Raw genomic sequence first — 26462 nt, forward strand, 5'->3', positions numbered from 1 at the left:
TGTTTTCTTTTCGGGCAATTCGGACTGGAATTCATGCCAGCCCACACGCAACTTAAAAGCTCTGGAGTATTGCAATATTTTAAGGACTTTAGGGATCCTCACCACATTTTCCCCCTCAAGTACTTCTATATTGACTTTTAAGGTTAATTCTTGATGTTATGAATACCATTTGAAGTTCATGTCAACATCTTTACAGTAGCTGATTTTGTGCTTTCAGTCAAAACGTTGAGCTGAGGGATAAGAACTCCTAATAGTCAAGAAAACTTTCCCCGTTTAACAACTGACACTCAGCACACTCTCCATATGTTGGCAAAGATTGTGTAATCCAATTGAACTCTCCATTACCGCTACTTAATGGACCATTAGATGCCAGTTTTTTTTTGTGTTTTTTTTTGTGCTTAAACAGACATGTTTGAGATATAGGAGAAATAAATTGTCTTTATTTCAGATGGGAAAGTACTTTCCGACATTCTTGATGTTTGAATTGAAAGCGTTGGTCCTCACCGCCCACTGAGATTATTTGTTGTGTGGATTTGTTCAATCGTTTCTCTCTGTGTATGTGTGCGAAGTAAATGAAAGGGACAGTGAATGAGGTGAGGGAGGGGGCAGAGGGGTTTGGGAGGCGGGGGCAGCAGCTGCTTGCCTTGATGACCTCAGCGGCAGCTGTTGCCCCCCTCCACCCTCCTCCACTCGCACCCCCACTCCCACCCACACTCCTGCCCCCTGTATGCCAGCTCGCCTTTGAAGTTGGGGTCAGGACCGATGAAGCTCTGAATACATACCAATAATGATTATTGGAGGATAAAAAAAGATATTATTTACTGGCGTTATGCCCAGTTATTGTACCGACTGGTATTAAAACTGTATTCTTGCAACTATAAATGACATGCAAACCTGGGAGGAAATAGAACTTATGTGATAAACATGGGTAAAAATAGTTGTTTCATGAATGCAGTTTCAGCAACTATAAAATATTTGGAAGTTGTACATAATGCTGCATCTTTAAGAAGAAAACTAGCATGAACATCTGGCCCCAACCTATCTTGCAATTCATTTACTATCAACAACAAACCTCATCTCAAAACCTCACCCTTCTGCTGGCAGTATTGAATTTAACTTTGGTATAAAAATATTAGAATGGAAAGAACTACTGAATTCATATTTCAAAATACTTGATTAATACAAAGATTTATCAACGCACTAATAGGTTATACCAGCTAAAATCATTAAGACATCAAAAAAATATTGGCTGGTTGTATCTGTATCGGAGCGTTTTATTGCAGCCCGTCTTTGAAGTGCCGACGCCGGGCCGAGAACGATGCTTTAGTCAGATTCTCTGGAGCGCTGGACAGCTTTAATCTCCCTGTTGGCATCCAGTCTACGGACTGAAACCTGACACACACACACACACACACACACACACGCGCGCACGCGCGCAGACACACACACACACACACACACACACACACACACACACACACACACACACTCGGAGTGGGATGTGCACAAACACATGGAATGGTGCACGCACACACAGAGGGGTGTGGAGATACTCCGGCACACAGACTCAGACACACAAGTAGACAAACTTGTACGTGTAACTGTGCGCTGACACACTGTACTTCCTACAGGTATTTTGTTTACATGGATAAGAGTTGAGGGAAGTGGCTATTTGAGTCCCAAAATTAAAAAAAAACAAAAAAAACAGCGAGGTTGTCAAAGTCCACAGGGTCACAGACTACGACCACCGCATGGCAACTCACAAACCGCACAACTGAGACATGAAGATATGCACACCCAGACATCAACAGCTACTTTAACAAATGCTTCATTCATAATTAAAGAGGAACACACAAGCACAACAATTGCGGTCACAAAGACCCAAACAAGCCTAAAGACAACAGCAGTGTTTCATTGTCTGAAGAACTACACGAGTTTGACTGCTTTATGATGGCCCCACCAAACTAACCCGGCAAAGAGATGCAAGAAGCTCACAGTCAGCAGGAGAAGTATGAAAAATAAAAAAGGCTCAAAAATGTGTGATGACGACAAAAGGATGAGTTCAGTCCAAATGCAAAGTTACAAGACAGAAACGAGAATTACAGCCTCTTGGTTGTCTGACTGCCAACCAGTCAGGTTGCAGTTGACATCCTTATCAGTCGAGACTCATATTATGTATGTGGTGAAGACTTGGAAAGAATTTGGCCAAAAAGGTTGAGGCCTCAAATTCTAAAGCGTGCATATACATCTTCAACCTGACAGCCAAGTGTTTTTGCAGAACATTATGATGTCACAGTTTAGGTGAATTTTTACCTTTTGGATATAAGATGTCACCACTTGATCATTTTATCCAAGCAGTCACAATCAGTGAATGTATTCTTGAGTGATGACGACAAATGTGTTTTGTGAGGTCCCGATGGCCAAATTCGAATTATTTCATCCTTGAGTCCAATTTAACGTTTGTGCCAAATTATAGGAAATTCCCTGAAGGCGTTTTTGCGATATCGCATTGACATGAATGGAACAGATGAATGAGATGGATATGAGGTCACAGGGCTCTTGACCTTTGACTACTACATTCTAATCATTTCACCCTTAAATCCAAGCGAATGTATGTGCCAAATATGAGGCCATCCCCTCAAGGCGTTCTTGAGATATCGCGTACTTGAGAATGGGACGGACCAATAGACAATCGGAAAACCTAATGCCGCCGGCCACGGTTGGCGACCGTGTGAATGCATAAAAAAATGACGTGTAGTCGTCCAGTAAAATCACAAACTTTCTAGCAACATGAGTTTCATGTGTAATTGACAATTTTTTTTTGGTTCAAGCCAAGTTTGTTTGATAAAATGTTTGGGAATACTTAACTTATCTTCAAAAAAGCAACTCTTCAGTAACATATCACGTCTGTAAAATTGTTCCTTAAGTAAAGATTCCTCTTTTCCTGATTCCATCCAACGGTTGCTATGCGTGTCCCATGTAACAGTAACAGTTTTCGAAAGCGCTTACCTATCACAATTATTGTGTAGTTGATGTTTACGCTGCCAAACCCATTGGTGGCCTTGCAGACGTAAGTCCCTGCGTCATCGGTCTCCACTTCTTTAATACGCAGTGCATGCTGTAACACCCTGAACCGGGTCCAGCCACTGTGGATGTTGCGGTTGTCTTTGGTCCACATGATGAGGGGAGGGGGGTCGCCCTCCACGGGGCAGGGGAGCTTGGCAGTACGACCCAGGCGGACGCTCTGTCGATGAGTCACCCGCTCTGACACCCTGGGAGGACCTGGAGGGGAGAAGAAGGAAGAGAGGTTTATTAACAGGAGCAGTAAAATCCAGCAGGTTCAATTTGAAGAACTGGGAAGGAGTAATTCGTCTTTATGCTACTTAACAAGTGATTCTGGGTAGCAGGTAAGGTCATTCTAGACCCAATTTGCAAAGACACAATACCTTCCTTGTCAGAACTCGACAGGTTTATTCTTCGAGACTTAAAATCTTTGTTTACATCTGATTCTAGATTCTAGATTCTAGCTTTCAGATTTAGGTTTTTAATTCATGCTTTTCAATTTTCCTTCCCACTAGAACAATACCAAGAAGGCCCGGGAATAGAGCTGGGTATCAAGTAACCAATTCCTCGACTTGTATACCGGTTCCTGAACCACACATTTTTCAAGACCAATTTTACAGAATTAATTTTAAGAAAAGAATTACTTCACTACACAATATTGTACAAATCTTTTGTTTTCATGCAGTTTACAGAGGGAGAGTGTAACCGAGACAGTTTTCTGTTACATAAATGTATCACTTAACCAGAACTAACCAGTACTTTTTGTTCTACACATGAGAAAGTCTGATATGACATATTTTATGAAAGTCAATGAACTAAACCAAACCAAACCATAACCAGTGCAAAATATGTGGTTTCCCAAAGTATGATAAGCAGCGTGATACTTCTTCTGACATGCCAACCATCTTCACGTTTGTAATGACACACCTCTCATTTTCAGCACTGTCCCTGACACCAAATTACCAACCAAACATGTCATGAAATATTCGAGAATTTTCCTTTAATCTTTGGTTAGTTCTTGATGCATTAACTACAGCATTGACATTTCAACACAGATAGCAAAAGCATAGCAAAAGCCAAGCCATTAGGTTTAACATCAACTGAGATGCCGTGCTGACATTAAATCAGGCGTGACCTTGACCGCTCAGTAGCCGGACTACTGTGAAAGAGCACACTATAAAAACAAAGAGGGTGGAAAAGCAGCCTGATTGAATTGGAGAGGTGGGAGGAAATGATGGAGGGAAGAGGGGGTGATGGAAAGAACAAATAGGGACGAGGGGGAGGAAAGAGGAAGAGGAAGGTAGGAGGGAAGGTAAGAGGAGAAGCAAGGAGGAAATGAAGGGAATATAGGAGGATGGAATTTAAGGGAGTAAATCTGTGAAGCGAAAGGGAGTGAAATATGGCCGAAGAGGAGAGGCCCACAAGGAAAGACAAACAGGAAGAGAGAGAGATGGAAGCAGGGGGAGTGTAGGAGTTAACACGGTTCAGCGCAGACTGGACATCGCTGCTTGACCTTTCGTTACTACTTTCGGGTTAAAACAATACCTTCCGAATATGGCAGTAAAAACACAGAATAGGCCACCGTGTAGCAAACAATGTGCTGACAAACAACAAAAGGCAACTGAAAGGAAATCCACCAAACAATCCACTTCAGGTCATGTCCTGTAGGTTAAATATTTTAAAAGAAGGACAAAGGGTGGTTCATGTTAACAATGTGTCTGATAGGGGCTTATCAAGCGGGATATATGTGGCTTGTTATGGGGTAGAAACATATGTAAACATGACCTTAAATGCAGCACAAATGTTTTGAGGTGTCTATTACCCCCTTTTGTCTGATTTGTGCTCGTCACAGAGAAGAGCTAACATTTACAAAGCCCTTAAATTTGCCCCTGCCAAAACTAAGGTCCATTAACTACGGTAGATTTCTTCTGTTATTTTTGCTTGTCTTCCAATTGTATCCTTAGTTTTGTTGATTTTGTAGACGGTATGAAAAAAGTCGGCATGTTTTCAGGGGTAAAATAAGAGTTGCGAGTTGAGAGAAAGAGAGATAATATACGGAATCCAGAGGTGTTAAGTGCAATAAAAAAAAGTGTCGCTGTTGTCGAAGAAAACGCAGATTTCACTAAAGATCCAGACAGAACTGTTAAAAGTTTAAAGATTTTCTGAAATCTCACGTTCCAGTTTGCGTTAGCTGTTATTTCTATCAGTCGCTGTAAATCATTGTCTACATCAAAGTGATTGTTCAGATTTAGTGTTTTGTTTCTTCCTCTCCACTGATTTCAACATGATTGGTTTTCCCACCTGTGCAGTCAGGCCATGCTGCTCATTGTTTCACTTGGATTTCAGGAAGTCCGACAAATCATCCCAGCCCCTCAGATAGAGGAGAAAAACCTCAATAATGAATTCTCTTCTCTTTGTCTTGTGTTTGGGGGACGGGTATGTGGTTGGAGGTTGAAGACAACAGGTGAGTTGTGGTGCCCTTTACACACACAAGTATTGGTTGGTACCATCTCTGTATTAGTTTTGATGAAGTCTTTTTTTTTTTTAGATAAGCGAGTTAGGACTAAGACTGTTTTGTTTTCACTGGTAGGTGTTAGTCAGGTGTAGTTTTGTTTATTAATTTCATTTTGTTTGGCGTGATCATACCTGTCCCGTCCTCCCCCACGTTTGGAGAACCTTTGTTAAGGTTAATTATCGAGTAAGGGTCAGTAAAACCCACAAATGAGTACACTTGAAATGTTGGTAATTAGCCCTCATATCTCAGGCTGACATGTAAAAATGACCAAAACATTAAAAAAAAAAAATCCAGAATTACTCCTTAAACTTCCTTATTCTAATTATTGGCACACGGGTCTTTCTCAGGAAGAGTCTTCTGGTACCAAAGGTTATTTGCAGTTATCGTAATTCTACTTCGTTTAATGTCTTGTGTAGTTAGCAATGGTAACTATAGTCACCGTGGGATACCATATAAGTGTGTGTGTGTGTGTGTGTGTGTGTGTGTGTGGGGGGGGGGGGGGGGGGGCGGGGGGGGGGGGGGCTGCCTAAAAAGGTCTCCGATTTCTCAGGTCTCAGAGGGAAAGAAAGACTCCGCAGCTGTCAACTGTCACCACAATAAGACAAAACGAAGATCATGATTTATTCCTTCACCCTGCCGACGTGTATGCAGAAGATTATCAAGATGGAGAGAAGTGTAAATAGAGCTAAAGAGGTGCGAACAGATTATAAAAAATGGGTGAACAGTTACAGTAGTTTTCTGGGGAGCAGGAGGTGGACACAATGATGGATGGAAGTGAAAAGTGTGAAAAAGACATTAGTCACACAGCCTCTGCTCCCTCCATCCTCCTCATTCCTTCGTTCAGCTGCATGGCTTTCTCATCAGAGGCCCGGCAGCTCATTCTTTCTCCTTTTCCTACCTTACACCTCCATTTTCTTTTTCTGATTATTTATCCCTGGTTTTCCTGGTACCTTTTAGCTAATTCCTTTCTGTACGTTATATTTCTCTCTGAACACAATCATTTCGGTCCCTTGCTCAATTCAACCTCATAGTATATTCCTTCTTTCTCTACTTCTTCAATGTAATTCTTTTGCTTTCTATTTCTTCTTCCTCCAACAGATTGAAATCTCATTCCCCTGAACTCTTACTACTCCCCTGCTACCTCTTTTTTTTCTTTCTTACCGTTAGCCCCGCTCTTCCTCTTACTACCACCTCCCGTCCTCTCCTTTTCCCCTGTCATCACTCTTTTCCCCATTTTGCTCTCTCTTTTCCTCTTTCATCACACTCATTCACACTATCCTCTTACTCCACTGCAGATTCTTTTCTTTCTCTCAGCTGTGATTTACTGGTCTCCTGCCTTTTTCAGATCCACGCACACACACCTCCCTCCCCCAATCTGCTCTCCAAAGGATCACAGGAGCAGGACCTCGAACTGAACCTCTCAACTTTCGACAGTTAACCTCTCCTACATCTTCCTCCTCAACCTCCCCTTTTTCTTTGTTTCTCCCTCTCCTCCCAAAGAAGGGAACACATGAGCAGCAGACTCTTTTCCTCTTGCTCCTCCTCCTCCTCCTCTGCCCTCTCCTCCTCTCATGTCCATGACCGAAGTAAAGTCTTTTTAAATCTGTCTCTTGGGGTGAAACTGAAGCGAGTAAAAAAACTATTCTTCTCTTTCACGAGACACAGGGTCAGTGTGTGTGTTTCTGCACATGTCAGGCTCCTATTGAGCATCTAATGTACAGTATATGCAGCTGACACATACTGTACGCTGGTAAGAGAACGTAAGTGAACTTGTTGAAATCTGCATTTAAATATATACGTTTTCCAAAAATACAGTTGGATCTTTTTTTAAGTTACAATTATGAACTAACGCAATTTAATTTATCTAGTAATAAATAAATTGATTAATTATTCTTGTCCATGATGAATACATCACTCAAGAATTCACAGTGCAGGTTGGAAAAAGTATGTTAAAGACATTAACAGAAGCTAATTGAAGTCATGAATTTGTAAAGCCAAAGTCCAATCATTCAAACAAGATTGGAGGTGTGGATTATAGTTATGTTGCTTAATAAAAGATAAGAAGCATCTGCTGAGGTGAACCATGCTTCATCTATCCACAATTACGAACACTTTCTATACATTGAAATGGTTTTGTTCTGTGTTGCTCTCTTTACTGATGAAAGGGGTTATCCAGTAAAGATGACTCCAAGGCGCAATGCAGAATGTTCAGAGAGGTAATGAAGCTGCCGTTTTTCAAAACAAAATCACTGCACACCTGACGTTTTCCCAAAAGCACTTTGATACTCCACACTCCCTCACTGGAAAAGTGTTTGGTAGACTGATGGAGCCACCGTTATACAGCAGTGTTTGGGAATCATATGCAAACGCGTCGTATTGCACAGCAACGTGAAAACATCATCCCTGTGCATGGTGGAGGTGATCTCATAACTTGGGTCTGCTTTGCTGCCTTTGGGACTGGACCGTTGCTATCATTGAGAGGAAATACATGTCCTACTTTATCAAGGTAGTTTAGAGGATTGTTTCAAGGGGGCAGTCCACAATGACAATGCAACCTAAACAGTGAAGTAAGTGTACAACAGGATGACTTTAAAATTAAGCAAATGGTCCTTTTGTTTACAAACTTTTTCAAATCAAATTACAATATATGTGTGTCCCTGTGTGCTCGGGCATTGTTGCCTCTTCATCTTTTAGGTAGTTGTGTGGGAGCAAAGAAAATTGCAGGGCTCCAAAACGTCTGTTTAGTGCATTTGGGCTTACGGCGCTCCATTGCCCACAACTGACTTCCCACGACAATCTCAAGCCCCTTGAAGATAGTTTGTCTGCTCCCTCACGCACACATGAATACACACACCCTCCCTCTCGTTCCCGTTATACAGCGGGGAGTGTGTAGATGGGTTGAACGTGCACGTCTGGTATTCTGCAGCCTAACGACAGGAAAGTTCAGCCCACGTCAGACACACACTACCCCTACAGAGACAGAACCTTCCCGCTCAGAGCAGCACAGCCTCTGGACGGACTGAAGGAGAAAGCCTGAAGGCCAAATAAAGAAGAAATCACTTCATACATACTGTTCTTTCAGCAGTTACTCCCAAAACAGCTGCAAATTTGCCGCTCAAGTTCCGCACTGGATGATGAATCAGGTTGTATTTGGAGGAAATACAGACTTTTGTGCACATCAGCCTCGTCATTGTCAGTTTTTACTTCTCCAGATAGAATCAGTAAATCTACCCTGGATTTATTTTATGTTCTGCATGGTGCAGAAGTGTCCAGTATCAACAGAATTCCTGGGACGCCTGGGCTGTTTAGAAGGACTACAGCGGTATAATAATCAGTTCTTTAGGAAATCCTGAACTATCATCACCACAAGATGACCTCACTTACACAGAAAAATGTGTTACTGTGCTTATGGTACTTTGCCATGAAGCACCGTGGAAGTACAAACAGCAAAACAAAAACCAGCCACCAATATAAAATATAGTAAGAATTAATACAGTTTCAAAATACCTTACGACAGAACACAGAAAATATTTGTGTGTCGAAGTTCATTCTTGACCTTGGAAATATTCCAACAAAACACGCCAGCTCAAGGTCCACTCACTAGCTTTTTCCAGCCCTCACACTGTCCTCATGAGAGCATGGAGTTTGCTCAGTTGTCATGGAGATGCATCTCTTGACGTACAACATTCTTGTCCGTGGTGGTTTAAAAATTGAATTGTAAACTCTAGAGGGATTACAGATTAGTAATTATATATGTACAACAACAAAAAAAAGACAACAATGTCCTGAAATTGTGAGAAAAAGCTGCTGAATTCATGTCAACATCAATTTGTTACAAGTAAACAAACTTGGCAAAATGTAGTAAGTGGTCTTGAGCTGGGATTTAGTAAAACTATTTAAGGGTATTTTTTTGTGGTCTGCTCCAGTCTAGTCTAAAAAAAAAAAAAAATCTGGTAGGGTGTGGCCTAGGGGTGCAGATAATGATTGTTTTCATTATTAGATAATTGTGTTGATTATTTTCTTCATTAATCAATCAGCTGTTTAGTCTTTAAAGTGTCAGAAAATGTGTCTGGAAAATGTGTGCTTCTGGTAACCGTAAAGAAAGTCTGGTAGATTCACCTGGTTTGTTCTCATTTACATGAATTTACAGTTGATTCTAATGATGTGGACTCTTTAACAAAATCAATGCAGATTTCTTCAGTTGTCACACTCCAGTACAGTCAGATTGTTTTTCTTGCTCTGGCCAGGAAACACTGCTAGTGCATCTCTCACACGCTAACATTAACAGATATACCCCGGTGGTGTATTAACTCACAGTTTTAGTGTGTTTTCTTTGGTTTTCCGTTCTGCGTTCTTCTCAGAAATTCAAACATCAGTGCCAGCTCAAGGCTGTTTGTTCAAATCAGACTCACTAATGCTTTTAACAGACGTCCACAAGTGAAAAGAAAATCAATACAATAACTGGCTGACAAAGAAGGATTTGTACCATATTTCACATTTAAATGTGAAATATAAATGTCAACTTCCCCTTAAAAGGACACAACTGACATTTCTTGAATGCAAAGCATGTAATTTTTCTTAAGTTCTGGAAAAAACAACAACAACAACAACCCTTGCCTATTTGGTCATGTTTTGTGCTGCATATTTTGGCCGTGTGTGACGGACGGGACTGCCCTTTATGTTCTGGATCGAGAGTTTGGTCTTTCAATGCTCTTAACGTTCCACTGGTCTTTGAGTCAGATGGGTCTGCGGAGCCCAACACAACGTTGTTGTTGGCAGGGAAGTGAGACTAGGGCGAGAGTGGAGAGCCGAGGAATGCTTTTGATGGAGAGCTCTTAACAGCGGGACGGAGCGTTGATGTACTGCGCAAGGTAGAGGTGTGCGTGTGTGTATGCCGCAACATATTGTCTTTTTCACAAAAGACAAAGGTCTCAAGAGTTCACTATTACGATCAGATCCATTATAAATGTCACATTTGCGTCTTTATTTTGACCTAAAGGTTATAAAACAGGGTTTGCCCTTCTGCAATATACGTCTATGAAAATGTGTGTGCGTGCTTCTCAAATTACCCCAAAACCCACAAGTCAACTATTTACGCAATGCTTTTAATGAAACCCTGTAATCCCCCTGCTGGTAATGTTTTTGCATCTGAATTCTCTTTACAAGCTCAAATCCTGTAATCACATCTATACTCTCTAAATCGATTGTGACTAGTGGAATTGCTTGTTGCGTAAGGTCACATTAGCCGAGCCGATCGGTTCAGGCAGCTCACACTGACCCGTAAAAAGCCGCTCGACATCTCGCCGACGTTCTTCCCTCCTCTTCCTTCTCTTTCGCTAACCTGCAAACACACTCCAACATAAACTTCGTTTCTGTTGCCTGAGGCGACGGAATCGGAGAGATGGGTACACATTAAGTTGTCTTCTTCTCATGCGCGCGCACACACACACACACACACACACACACACACACACACACACACACACACACACACACACACACACACACACACACACACAAAACAGAAACTTTCCTTGTTCTGAGCGAGTCACTTCCACCCCATCAATAGGTCAACTGCTGCTTGTTACTCCATCCTGATAGTTAACACCGGGCCTGAGGCTGGTACAAAACCTGACGGGCTGCACGACACACTTACACACATAAAACACGAAAGCCCACACTTGTCTTTCTCTCTTTCTTTGTCTCTGTCTCTGTCTCACACACACACACACACACACACACACACACACACACACACACACACACACACACACACACACACACACACACACACACAAAGAAAAACACACAGCGGCCAGCAAAACTTTGAGGAATCTGCTGAGTGGTTGGTTCGGCAACCTGATCCCCTCAGCGACTCACACCATCGGCTTCCCGAGAGCGCACACACACACACACACACACACACACACACACACACACACACACACACACACACACACACACACACACAAAAAAGGTGTGTAATCCTTTTCATTATATTTTAATCAGATATTTTGGGGCTTGATTATAACCGCAGACCTTTCCGAGAAATGTGTTTTTTTTCCCTCCTTTCTTTTTCTTTCTACTCTCTCTATCTTCACCTCTGCATCCCTCCCTTTGTCCTCCTTTCACTTCAGCATTCCTAATAGCTGGTTCTATTGTTCAAGCTTTCCACTCTTCTGCTGCACCTGTCTACTTTTCCCCTGGAGGAAAAAAAAACCTCCACAATCAGGATTAAGAATGAAGAATCGAGGCCGCTATTAAGAAGAAACCTACCAAACGAGTTACTCCGTTTCAAAAAAACAAGGGGAAAACGTCAGCTTCAATATTACTCCTACTCACCCTCATGTAGAAATAACACCTTGTACAAATAGACCCAAATGCCACCCAAACATTTGACAGCTAGAAATTATATAAAATTTCCACATAAGCACGCGGTTCCTTCCAAGAACAAAGATCGGTGTTCAAATTTCATGTGCATGTTCTGAAACCAGCCGGGTGAAGGTGCGAAATGGACCACAGATCTTTTCCTGTTGGGTTTATATTTGGCAAGAGCAATAAATTTGCTGAAGCACCAGCCCTGAAAAAGATATATATCATTTTTAATGACACGCCCCACCCCAGTGAATGCGGGAGAGAAGATTTATGAACGCTTAATTTACTTAACTGTGTTGGAAGAAGGAAATGGTTGAAGGGGAACATATTTTCACTTCGAAATCTTGTTTTACATTTATGCAGCTGTGGGAAATTGTGTGTAGATTTGCTGTTAAAAAGTCTCCTGAGGCTGTCACTCTTTATAACTACAGCCAAACTATAGCTTGTAGCTGCAGAAGCCTGTATTTTTTTTTTTTTAATAAAGTTTGAACTCTGAATGAAGATGTATTTTGGTGTCATTATGGGAAAAAAAAAAAACTACTTTTATTTATTATTGAATGATCAAATCTGATACCATAAATGGTCCAACATGTGGGTATAAACTCCATGGTAACGTCCATGGGAAAACAGTAACCGTACTAAAATGTCTTTTTTTTTTTAGTTGCAGTGCAAATTCAGTGGTTTTACAGGGAACATACTTGCCAGGAAGCTGCATCTCAAGCAGACTTCAGATACATCTTTACTCAGCATGATCAGTGTTTTTATGAAAAACTGGTAACAAAAAAGAAACTTATTAATTCCATCTGTTCGTGTCCAGAGGGAGAATGAGGCAAAGAAATTACAGAGTTTTACATCCAGAGGTCGATGTTTCTAACAAAATCATGAATAAATGAATTCTTTTAAAAGTTCAAAAGTCGCATTCACAGTAAACGTCAAGTCAACCTGTGAAACTGTGGTCTGCTCAAATATAAACACTGTCGTAGTTTTATCTTCTAAAGAAAAGCCAGAGGAAACCTGAACATGGGAAAAGTGGGACTGAGGCTTTTCGAGGAAACCGAGACAGAACATAAAGTTCTGCAAACCGCCGAGAACCTGAGGCCGGTTTAAACCTACAGCATTCTTTTAAAGCTTATAAAGGGCTTTATGAAAACCACATCATGCACAGTATGCACTTGTGTGTGTGTGTGTGTGTGTGTGTGTGTGTGTGTGTGTGTGTGTGTGTGTGTGTGTGTGTGTGTGTCGTCACACCGTGGGCCCGTTATATAAATGCAGATTCAGGGAAGTGAAGAAAGTACAGTGGGGAGGGAAAGAAAGTAAAGTGTGAAAGACAAGCAGATAAGAAGGACAATCACCCAGGAAGGGAGTTAAAGGGATGAAGTCAGGGAGGGATAAAGAGAGAGGAATTAATCCACATTAACAACTACCTTTACATTTTGAGGATTTATGGCAGGCTGAACAAGGAACTGACATTTTAATGACTACCTTGGATAAAAACTGCAACAGAACGTACTTTGCTTTCTGTCACCTTTCACATCCTGCGAGACAAGAACGAAGAGGAGACTGACAGAGCTGGAGACGACCTCAACGGTCCGTTAACACCTCGCAGTCGTGACTTGTTGAAAAGTGATTGAGTCGTTGCTCATAGAAAATTACTTTTTCTGTTTTGTCTTTAATGGGTGAAGATGAAAGGAAAATTGATTTTACAGTTTGACAGTGAGCATATTAAAATGCCACACCTGTCAAAAATATGTATGTGGCCTGTTGAGGTTTGTTTTACATAACAGATCGAGTTATTTGTGCCGTTTTTTTGGATCTCAACTTTCAGCTGTATAGCATATTCTATATAAGAAGGTGAAGACATGACTGGCTTTAACTACAGAGGGGATCGACTCTGCAATCTTCAGTGTGACATCAGCCAAAAGGTAAATCATGTTTGACAGAATAGGCGTCAGAGCATCCAGAGAATTAAAGACTGTCACCTCGAAGCTCCTTGATCAAGAAGGAAGGAACGAAAATGAAAGGAGAAGGAAGAGATGATCAGGATAAAAACTGAGACTGAGAGACTGTGAAGGCCAGCTCGGGCTGAAAGTAGGTCAAGGGCCACAAGTACTAATCTAGTTCGGTGTGTTTGTGTGCATCATTCCTGGCTGGCCAGTATATGGAGGCTAAGGACTGGGTTACATTTTAGTGCAAAGTTAAGATCTGACACAGACAGGGAGCAGCCACTCTGACCCAGAGCCAGTTACTAAGACAGCATATTCAACCTGAATCGAAATTGGTAAAAGAGAAAACAAAAAAAAAAACATTTAGTTTGCTTTTAATAAAATAAAGCAGCTACAATGAACTTCAAGTTAAAAAAAAAATCAAGTCATTTGGAAGTTTTAGATATTAATATTTAAGGTGCTTTAAGTACTACTGAGAGTCCAGAAACTGTTTAAAAACAAACAAACAAGATGAACAGAAATGCAAAAACTGGCTATTTCTGGCTATAAGACAAATAACATCAGGACACATGATGTCTAGTTCTGTTCGGCAGATTAAAGTTTTGCGTTGAAGGTCGTTTAGATGGAAACTGCTTCAAGATTTCGATCATCAAGGAGAAAAAGAGCATCGTTTTCATGCAAGCATAGACAAGCAGGTGTGTAAACACATTCATCATGTCACACCGGCCTTCACCAGCGACTTCTGGTTAGGCTGCAAAGTCTCTGTCCAAAACTGCAGCAGTGGCAGGTGTTGTGTTTGTACGTGAGGAATACGGGGCTGAGGTCAGTTTACATATTCAGTCAATGTCAGGTCACACTCAGCAGCCACCGGACCGGGCGACGACAGTGACAAAACATCTTTCGTGGTAAACAACTACATTCAGCTACAGTCAACAGATCTCAACCACCTGAGCATTGTATATACATCTGTTGGGTACAGTGTGTGTACTGTATCTGTGTGTGTGTCTTCGTCTCGTGCCTTCCAGATAAGGCAAGACGTAGCTGGCGTAAGATAAGAAACAGTTAACGCTCCAGGGTGTGTGTGTGTGTGTGTGTGTGTGTGTGTGTGTGTGTGTGTGTGTGCGTGAAGCAGAGCAGCGTCCTCGACCCGACGTTTATCAGCATTCTGGAGGCAGACGCTGTTACTCATTAACGACAGCGATAACTCGCAAACACAAACACAGAGTGCCACCACCTGTTATGGTCCACTTCAGTGATAAAGAGGTGAATATTTGCGGCAAGGGAGCCGTCCGTATTGACATAACACATATTAAAGAAGGAGACAAGGAGTGCGATGGCTAGATAGAGCAATGAAGTGATTGCAGATTAGATTTAAAGCGAATTGTGTTCAAGTAGGTGAGCCTGGAAGGTTAACAGGGCCACGGACATGTGGTGGATTTAGTTTAATCTAAAATTGATTTGCATTATTTCATTAATTAGATTGAACCCAATACATATATTATTTATTGAATAAATTGGGCCACTTCAAGGCGTTACTTTGTCCAAGCTCTGAAGTTATCAACCAAATAAAAATGACAGCAAAAGTATTTAAATGACTGCATTTCAGTGTTAAGTTGAGCCCCACCTAAAACTGTATTGCTGCAATCTATACGAGGGCTATCCAAAAGTTTAGAGAATGCTCCAGTTGCACACAAACGCAGTGCAGAGCTGTGACGTGCCCAGAGCGGTGGGAAGTAATAACCTTCAGGAGTATTTCAAGTTGCATCGTTTGATCAAAATCAGCACCTGAGTTATTGTTTTTGAACAATAACAGTCTCTGATGGTTTTAAGTAATCTATAGATGTCTTCAAAACTCAGTTTTAATTTGGACATCTTGACGTCTTTTAACCTGAAACTCACCAAGTAAATATTTCCCATGCTATCATCTAAATAAGCATCATTTTTATGTTTCTTCTTGTTATTTCATCTTCATCTGAATTGTTTTTTTCTTTGTTTGTTTGACATTTTGTTTTTGGATGGACTGCAACAGGAGGGCCAGCCCTATAAACGTGAACGTCTGTCACTGAGTGACTGACTGACTGTTAAAGTCACACCATTGGTCAGTCAAATGCTGTGGCTTCTTATATCCATTTCAAATTAAAAGCCCTTGTTTCAAATTAAAAGCCAGCAAGTGTTTCATCCGCAGTCCAGCCATACATTCCGTTTCGATCTGGTCTTGTTTAAATATTACATATCTGTAGTCACATAAATTCACGTATTCCCATTTCTTATGAACCGATGACTTAATTTCAAATGAAAAAGCAAAACCTGAACTGACATTTCAGTCTCACGCTGTGATAATTCACATCTCCCTCCTTCTTCCTCCTGTATTTCCTCCTCCTCGCCCTCACATTTTCTCCACCTCCTCCACCTGTGTGTTTTCTGGTTCACTGGGTGGGGAGTCAAACATTCCATGCATGCACACATACACACACATACACACACACACACACACACACACACACACACACACACACACACACACACACACACACACACACACACACACACACATTCATGCCCCCCTCCCACATTCCACACCAAACCTCAGCCGTGACTAAGTCCATTTGTTCAGCTCTGGTCACTCTTAGCCTACTGCATGTGTGTGAGAGAGGGGATAAGGTGTGTGTGTGGGAGTGTGTATGTGTAATTGCATGTGCTTAACCTATACATCTTTATTCCAATCTCTTCATGTTGACTGACATCTAAATGTTCCCCACAACCTTACCAGGGAAAAAGAAACTGCAAAAATAAGATGGGGAAACACCCAAATGAAGATGCAACAAACGTTTAACCTTAATTCAACAAGGGCGGTGGCCTCAGTAAGTAAACCTTGACTGACACACACATCTGGTCCACAATGGCATTTTCCCGACTGACGCGGAATTTCAACTTGTATATCCACATCAGTTGCACAAACAAAAGTATTATTCTGCTTTCAGACAGACAATAGCACTGTTTGAAAAAAGGCCGCCCTCTCATTAATTCGATTCATACCAGTCTGTTCATGAACTAAGGGTGCCAACACAAAGACAAAAAGCTGAACCTAGCTCGGAGCTACGCTTCTGGCAGACGTCATCTGGAAAGATGCGCCTTTGGCTAGAAAAATACCTGCACGGACTCATTCTTGGGAGAAATCTCTTCAACAAACAGTGAGAAAGTTAACCTTAAGATGCTTTTGGAAAACTGGGCACAGCTTTGTAAAAAGTTTCCTGCAAACCCTTAACTTTGATGACCAATATATGTGAAGAAGAAAGAATATTCACTGGTTGAATCATTCGTTTGATAATGCGTGTGTGTGTGTGTGTGTGTGTGTGTGTGTACGGGCACAAACAATATTTGCCATGACGCACACAGTGAGCCAGGAACAGAGCCTGAGCGGTGTTGATTGATAGTGGACACTCTGTATCAAACAGGCAACACACACACACACACACACACACACACACACACACACACACACACACACAGTCAAGATCAGTCATCATGTACCTGTCAGTGTGGACTAATCTCTTTTTTTGTGTGAATGTGCACTGCGTCATAATTACGGGAAGAACTGGGCAAAATGCAGACACCATTCACGAGGCTATACAGCTGCAGAGTGTTAGAGAAGTATTTCGATCTGTTAAGAGCCGAAGTAAAAATAGTACATGAATATAAAAGCAATAGTTGTGGTCAAACGAGACCTCTGCTCTGCTCTGGGGATGTTGGGAGATCACATGATGTCATCAATAAGATAATAAGAGGTAAACTAACCAACAGGGGACTTTAGGAGACGTGAAACATGCACAGTCTTGAAAAGCGGTCTAATCAGGGATATTAGCAGAAAGCACCTGTGCTGGTGATCCAAGGGTGTGCAGCGGCTTAAAGTATCAAAAAGTGAAAGTACCGATTATCCAGAATGGACATGTTAGGACTGTTTTACGTTCTATAATAATATATAATTATATCAACATTAGGACTGTTTTACGTTGTATAATATATTATTATATCGGGTTTTTCTTTTTTACCATTGTTGGGCCTGAACAGTTTTATATACAGTTGACAAGTTCAATGTACAAATAAGTCATATTTTATAACCTGATTCTTACGTAAAATAAAAATCTGCCCAGTGACTAATAACGATAGCTGCCAAGAATCTCCAATTCTTGTTCATCTAAATAAACCATTCAATTATGTGAAAAATGCATTATTAAAAAGTTGCAAACAGGTCTGTTAATCTTCCTCTATGGAAAGATGACAATTTGGAAATGCATGGGTTTCATAGAAAAGCAATACTTGAGTACAAAACTCAAGAAAACAGTGGTTCTTTCTACCATTAACGACAATTATAACCTTTTTAACTTGCCACATGTGGTTAAAGCTACAGACCTAAACTCTGAAACCTCCAATACACTCTGAACTGAGAGCTTTCTTTTCCCCACATTCTCCCTTTCCAGCACGCCTGCCTTCACTAAAGCTCCGACAACACAACAGTTAAATCCCAGAAAGCAAGCAGCCCATAAGTACCTTTGTTAATTACGAGAGGAAGAATAGGCCTGTTGTGTCTCAGTGTGATAATGGTGCCAGCACAACAGAGGGATTACCTCGGCATAATAAGTACGCAGAGCTGACCATTGTGATGGAGGGCCATGTAGTGGGAAATAATTAACACAGCTAACTGGTCTGCAGGCCTTTCAGCTAGACGTCAGCACTGTGTGGTTATTGGCAGGGGATTAATGTCCGCGGTTAATTCACTGTGGCTGTAACCAATATATGTTTCTGTACTGTTTATTTATTTTTTTCTGATCTGGTCGATGTTCTGCATCTTACTTTGGGGGGGGGGGAATGAAAGAAATGTCAGTCATGCCGTTCTATGCTGCATTTTCAATTATTAACAATAATCAACACAGGCTGTACCGTCTACTTCGGCTGTATGGGAAGTCCTAAAAATAGTTGTACCGTACTGTGTCAGTATCTGGGATATGAACTTTAAGCTTTTGGTAGTTACAGTATATAGTTCAAACTGACAAATTACAAACCCTCAAACTGTTTTATAAGCTGTAAAGTATACTCAAATACAAACTCCACGAAATGAACTCTTTAAACAGGAAAAAAAATGGAAGAAACGCTCTGAGTTACCGGAGGAGGGACCTCTCATCCAGGATGGACTGTCGTGCATTATGTACAAAACATGTAAATAAATCTAAAATCCCAATTCTTAAAGCCAAATTTCAAAACCAGGTTCCCTTGTTTTAAAGTCAGACTATCTGCACATTTTCTAGATTTACATCCAAGTGCAGAGGGTTGAGATATATTACGATTAAAACCTACAAGTTTTCAATCCCAAAATGAATGCTTTAACAGATTCAACAAATTGAAGGTTGTGATACAGATTTAAAGCCAGATTGACAGCACTGAAGTGAATTTCACTTGATGTAAAGCTAAATCTCCAAATTATAAAGATAGACTAAAGGCGCCAGTATATTTCATCACAACTGCTTGTCCGATTTTTGGATGACTTCAGAAATCCATCACCCTACCTGACATTAGCCATTATGTCCCTATTTAAGCAACTATCATGTCCCCTCAACATGATGACGGGCTTTTAACTCAGCATATATCGGTATCTGTGAATAAGTTATCTGAAAACTTGATCTTACAGAACGTAATGCCAAAAAAGCTTTGGATAATTTAGGAGTTGTTAAATTTGTGCTTGTTTTTTGTTTATAGTTATTTATCATTATTACATTCACAGTGAGATTCACTGTTTCAATACATTGATGTCATTTTGGAGAATAAAGTTGATGTTAAACTATAAAACATCCTGCCTCCATCTTAGTCACAAATGTTTGATAATCACATTTTGGTCGATACATTAATATCTTAAGTTTTTTACTCCCTAATGTCAGTAATCAAAAATCCACTATTGGTTGGCCCCTTGTTCCAAGCAGCTACAAACACCGAAGGTGGTCGGACAAGTTGTGTGACCTCGTTCTTTTCTAGCAACCCGGTCCTAACAGATGTCAAACGCTTTCAAAATAAACAAACATGATAAATGCATGAATCTAAATCTTAGATATTTTGATTTCCGAGATGCCACGCTAAATTTGATTATGAAAATCAACAAACACCAGATGACAGAAATGTATGTGTTTGGCCACATATTCACAGTCCCCGGTAGGTATTATGTGTCCCCTCCAGAGTTCCAGTCTTTCTAAATCCACCCCCATATCTGTCATACTGCTCTCACATTCCCCGGCAGTATGGATTCCACATCGACAGCTGGTACTGAGGAAAAAGACGACTGCGTTCGTGTCCCCTCATGTGTGATGGTTTTCAACTTTGTTTCAAGTTTTACTGCCACCTTATCCTTCAGGAAAAAAAAAAGCATGACAGTTACTTTGCATATGCTCTGTGAATCTGTAATCATATACTAGGTATTGATGATGATAAGGGTATGAATATTACAAATTCGTTTTACCTGAACAAAAACAGCGTACACTGAAACGGACACGAGTAAGAGCTCAACGGAACAAGTCCCTTGTGTCATAGCTAGAAGCTACAGAGAGAGCTTAGAAAAAAGTATTTCCTAAAGCTGTCTGTCTTAACATCCTGCCCCTGATCAGCCTCTATTTCCTGGGGTCAAAGGTCATCTGTATGTCTGACAAACAATCAAGAAGCGAGAGTGCGTCCGATTGTCCATAACATGTCAATCACGTTCGACACTGAGGTTAAAATGGTGATAATTTTGGTCACACTCACTTTCTCACACACACAAACGCCCTGAGTGCCGTCTCGCACCGCCCCCCCCCCCACCCCAACTCAATCTGACAGACTGAAGCTTAAAGAAAACAAAAGTCTGTGTCTCCTGTCCCAGCGATCACTTTTCAATGTCTCATTTGTAACGCCAACAGGAATAACAGCTGGAGACTGTGTATGTGTATGTGTGTGTGCGTGTGTGTGTGGTAGATGGGGGTTAAAAGGTGGTTTGAGAGGGTCTAGCTGAAGGGTAGACAAGGGAGCGAGGAACCAGCAGAGACAAAGAAAAGTGGCCGAGGAATTAAAGTGTCAGAAGGAGAGAGATGGAAACAGAAAGAGAAAAGACAGATCACAGAGACAGAAAGATTGAGAGGCAGCAGAGGACACGCAATTACATGAGTGACACTCGAACAGACTTCCCTATGGACAGTTATTTTCACCTTTAAAAGATAAAAAGTTTGATTGATATCGATTATCCGAAGCAATCTGGAACATTGAAAAGACACGTTCTGTGGTTTTTTATGATTCAACACTCAATAAAAGGGAACCAATCTATGTTCATGGTTAGATATCAAAAGTAGTAAAAGGGAAATGTGTTTCCCTTTAATAGTACTAAAAACTGCTCTGAGTCGTTTTATGCCTCTGCTTCAGAACTTCACATCCAATCACTATGATTTACATTTACAACCCAGCTGCTGTCTAAAAAGTCTGAGAGTGGCCACACATACCCTCAGCTGTGTCTTTTATCTCACCGCTACTTGCCAGACTAAATCTTATTTGGGTTAAATGTATCAAATGTCATTTCAAATGTAAAAACATACACTGTATGCTTTACATTTGTGATCTGCACATCTTCTTTAGTAAATGAGTAATATCACGCCAACACCGTAGACTCTTGTAGACAATCAGGGATGTTATATCATCTTAACTGCATTTGTGAAGAATGTAAACTTCCACTAATATCAATGTGGTTGACTGACTTAATGTAAATCCATATGTATTTTAGACAAACTGATTTTACATAAATATATAATGGAAATTGTGAATTTTTCAGTTGGCATACCTTTTGACAAAAATTACAAGTTTAACTTCTAAAACTACGATTTTCACATGAGGGACATTTGAAATGTATGCTACCTTAAATCAGAAAATCAATCAAAACAGAAAATATAGATGCCATCTAGCACATCTTTACAACAGTTTGTATGAATTCACGTTTGGTATAATTCTCTTTCTGCCACACACGAGAGCGAAAGACGTGAAAAAGGAGCGCACACAGTGAGTGTTGTTGTCCTGTGGGGTTCCTGGTGTGTTATTACAGTCTCCTCTGGAGCCAGCCAGTGCTTTCTCTGACCCTACCTTACACACACACACACACACACACACACACACACACACACACACACACACACACTGTGTGTGTGCACCAACTGAGGCACACACTCTCCCTGACCCCTCCCTGATCTGCTGGCTGCCCTTTGACCCACTGTGCTGTAGCGTTGACCAAACATACCCCAACCCCACTGAGACCACAATACAGCACTGTGGCGCCATGACCCACACAATACTGCACTATGTAGGAGAGAGAGAGAGAAGCTAAGAGGGAGAAAGAGAGGGAGAGAAAGAGCAGGGAGAAAAAGGGAAACCACAAAATATGTAAATCTGAATGTCAAGTCAGATTCAAAAGAAACAATTAAATCCTCAACTGCCTGCAACAACAGATTTAGACAAATAAAAGAATGCAAAAGAGATACGACACATGGATGTGTTGAATATGATGGAGTGAATGGATCCTAGAAAGTGGAAATGAGGAGTGGAAAATGTAAATATATAATTGATAAGAAATATTTGAATGCCTTTAAAGAGCATTTCTCCTCTTTCCCCTCCTGACCCTGAAATCCTTCCGCTGACGAAGACTTATTGTAGATATCGTCCCAACACTGCTATTATAAGCTCATTTTTTTTCTTCATATATTGTAGGATATATTTATGCCGTATTCCCAGTTTGGTTCTAACAATTTAATTTGCCTTTAATTGATCTTCTCTGTCTTTTAGATGCAGTGTAACTCCTGGGTTAGAAACTTACCTCATTAAAACTCATTCTTTCCAGTACTTTATTTACTCTAATGAAGGTTCCTACAAATGCCAAATGTGTCACATTGAATCTTTGGGAAATGCAGCGCAGTATGAATACAATTATGCTCAAGACATCGATAATATTTCCATTTGATTAAAGCCATGAAGCCACTTCAGGGGCAGAAACTGTGTTAAGAGGTTAAAATCATTGTTAAATGTCTTTGTTTGCCTCTCACTACTTCTTTCCACAATGCCTTCCTTTCCTATCTTATCTTCCTCTGTTGCTTTTCTTTCTGCTGCACCCCCTCCACAAACACACATCCCACCTTTAACATCACCGCGACACCCTGCCAAACCCCCGCAGAGAACGTCCAGACAGCCCCATTAATACCTCACCATTAGCAAAGTCAAAGCAAACATTGACTTTATCTGAATGTTGGCTAATAGCCTTTAACATTAACAGGCCCAATAAAACTCTTGAGCTGCGGAGCAGTGGCTGCAAAAAAAAGGGAGTGGGGGTGGGTGCAGGGGTCGAAAGGCTGCTCCTCACCTTCACCAGTCTGTTCCCTACAAATGGCTTCACATCAGTGCTGCTTACTTTGTATGTTACGTTATGTACGATTATTTCTCACAACATTTAGGTCATGCACTTCAGAAAATAGGAGGTTTTAGGAATCTCAGACTCCTTTCAGTTGTGACAAATTGTGTTATTTGGCACTTGGACTTCTTTGGCAGCCCTACTTATCCAAACAGTCCACAACATTTGGCCCTGACATTAGGGTTTAACAAGAGGAAATAAAAGAGTAATTTGGACCCTTTGAAGCTTCCTTTTGTCTGTTAATCACCTCATAATCAACAAAGACACACACACACACACCCAAACACACACACACACACACACACACACACACACACACACACACACAAGCCTGTTTCTTCATCTCATTTAGAAGACAAAAGCATCACTGTGTAAATAATGAATTCAGCCGCATAACAGAAGAAGTCACCGAATGGACAGATTTTTTTTTTTTGCTTTCCACTTTAAGCATCTGACTGTGGACACAAACAGAAAAAAATCTTTAGTTCACGGGCATAAAAAAATGCGTTTGTCCCAAAAATAAAAAATGTTGTATAATAAAATGTGGGTCCCACGCAAGAGACAACACGCTCATCTGTGTATTCTGATGAACATTTTCGTCATTAATGCGTTTCATTTCAGCGTTTCTACTACAAGCACTGAGGCTGGCGTGTAAAAGTCCCACCGGGCCGTGTAACGGTTATCAGCATGTCAAATGGTATTTATGAGAGTTAGCTGTGACTTGGAGCGCGTTGCATGCTTAAAGAGCAGGAATGAGGTGGAGGAGATTTACTGATGTGAGTCCATGAATGTGTCTGTTTACAATGAAGTAAAGTTGTCTGTTTGAAGCATCTGTCTGCGGTATGCAGTTGTTTACTCGAGGAGGAATCAAGACTCTCTCCTCCTCCTACATCTCCCTCCACCCATCTGCTCACAAAGAGACCGGCAGATGCTCACCAATACCACAAGGTTCTTTATTTCCAAGTGAAGTGATTAAGTTCTGTTTTTTTTAGAAGACAGTGTGTGGGCAAACACAAATAAAATTGACCTGATTCATTGAAGATTCATGCTTTTTCATTCACTGATTATGTAGTTGTAGACAGTGCTGTTTGCAAATTACAACCAAGGCCAACACTTTCCATACTGAAGTACTTACTGACCCAATTTATGACCTCAACTTTCAGTGTTGGGGGGCCGGGGGGGCCTTCAAAATCATTCAAATTAATTGTTTTATCCAACCAATTGCCTGAAACCCAAAATATTCAATTTAAAATGATTTAAAACAACAAATTATCGCACAATTCATCTTTCTCTGGTGAACTGGATGGATGGTTGGATGAAACAGAGGTCTAAAGACGTCACCTCAGACTCTGGGAACTTGTGATGGGAATTTTTCACAATTTGCTGACATTTTCTGAACCGATCTGCCACAAATTTGTAGACGAGAAAAATAATTGTAAGTCGTAGCCCTTCACTTGTCTGTCTGTTTGTCGACAGTTTTTTTTTTTTTTTTTTAAAGCCCTGCTATTTATGCACCTCTGATGACAATGTGCCTTTCTTTTCAGTCCTCTGTACCAAACCACAATTCTCTCCTACATATCATTGTTAGTGTTAGCATGCTAATTACATTCCTCCGTAATGAGTGTGTGGGACAGACGGTTGTTAAGTGATTGTGGTCTTTGTGTGTGTGTGTGTGTGTGTGTGTGTGTTCTTACATGTGTAAAGTCATATTTATGGTTAGCGTTTTTTTATTTGTATAAGTTTCCAGCATCTGTGTATGCGATTGTTTACACTGTCCTCTCTCTGCCTGTCATTGTGTGCAGAGATGATGAGCCGCTGTCTCTGTCTCTCTCTGTTTCTCAGTGTCTGTTTGCCATGTTGCTTTTCTGGAGTCAAGATGGATATTTAATGTGTTTGTGGCTCTTTACGCTTATTATAACAACAAATGAACCCTCTCCCTTTGTCTAGATAATGGGTGGTCTTATATGGCACCGTCACCTGGAAAACATGAGACTGTTTACACAAAACGGTCCATCAGGAAACCATGTAGAGAAACTCGCACTCATCATGTCATTCCTGCGTATATTGTTTCTTTTCTGAATCTGTTTCCAAGTCTGAGTGGAAGATGCAGACAAGAAAGATGCAAAAATGGTATAAGCAAAGACAAAAACTGACAGATTAATGGCTATAATCACATTATTATTATCCTGTCTGGCCTGCTCCAGTTGTTTGATCACGAAGCGTTTAACAGCTGGCGTATGTAAATACCATCTGACATGGTGATAACCCTCTAACATACACGTGGCACTTCTCATCACGTAATTAACGTATCTATGCGTGCGTAAACAAATGAACAGGCGCATAAGAACCAAAAAAACATGAAAACAAGCATCCGTTCAGTGCTTTTCAAATGTCTAACATTTCTCGGTTAACTGTGCATCAGTGGTGTCTTCATCACTTCTGAGAAAGAAACGACAGTTTACCCAAGTTCTTCCATTCGAGCGCAAGTGAAAACCCTTTTTCAAAATGCAACATCAGCTCTTCAGAATGTTTTTTATATCTATATAATGATTTAATGCTGAGGTAAATTGGACTCATAACTCTTCATAAACCCTTAAAAAAATGTACTTGTGGCAACTATGGACATGTAGAAGTAGTAAACAAGAGGTGTTGCTTCAAACGGACTAGTTCAACATTTTGAGCGATGTAGTTATTTTCCTTTTTGCTGAGGGAAGATCGATTAACAATCTCATGGTTCGCACTGTGAAGATGAAGCAACAGCGAGGAAACAAATTCACTTCCAGAAACAGATGGAAGCAGTCAGTCTGATCAGTAACAGAATCTACCTACCGGCACTACTGAAGTTAATTTGTTGACACGTGATTTCTCGTTTGCTTCCTCGGTACAAAAGCTCCACGGTAAAAACAAAACGTTGTGGTCTTGTTTACAGGGTTCCGGAGTATTGTTGTCACCGCAAGGTTGCCGGGCAACCAGCAAAGACTCCAGGAAGTCACGTTGCCCGCAAGTAACTGCCCACAACAACCGACCCAGGTTTTTCTCTTTGGTCTTTGTGCCAAGCTGAGCTGCTGGCCGTAGCTTTATATTTACCATAGAGACACAACAGTGCTGCAAA

General features: G+C 40.9%; 1 pseudogene; it reads right to left on the minus strand.

The window, feature by feature from the left end:
- LOC138211677 (fibroblast growth factor receptor-like 1) overlaps window positions 1-26462 on the minus strand; it is a 66842-nt pseudogene that overhangs the window by 34784 nt on the left and 5596 nt on the right.

The sequence above is a fragment of the Embiotoca jacksoni genome, unplaced genomic scaffold (assembly GCF_022577435.1).
Source record: "Embiotoca jacksoni isolate LCO1_2020_lvr unplaced genomic scaffold, fEmbJac1.0.p SCAF_5, whole genome shotgun sequence".
NCBI classification, from domain to species: domain Eukaryota; kingdom Metazoa; phylum Chordata; class Actinopteri; family Embiotocidae; genus Embiotoca; species Embiotoca jacksoni.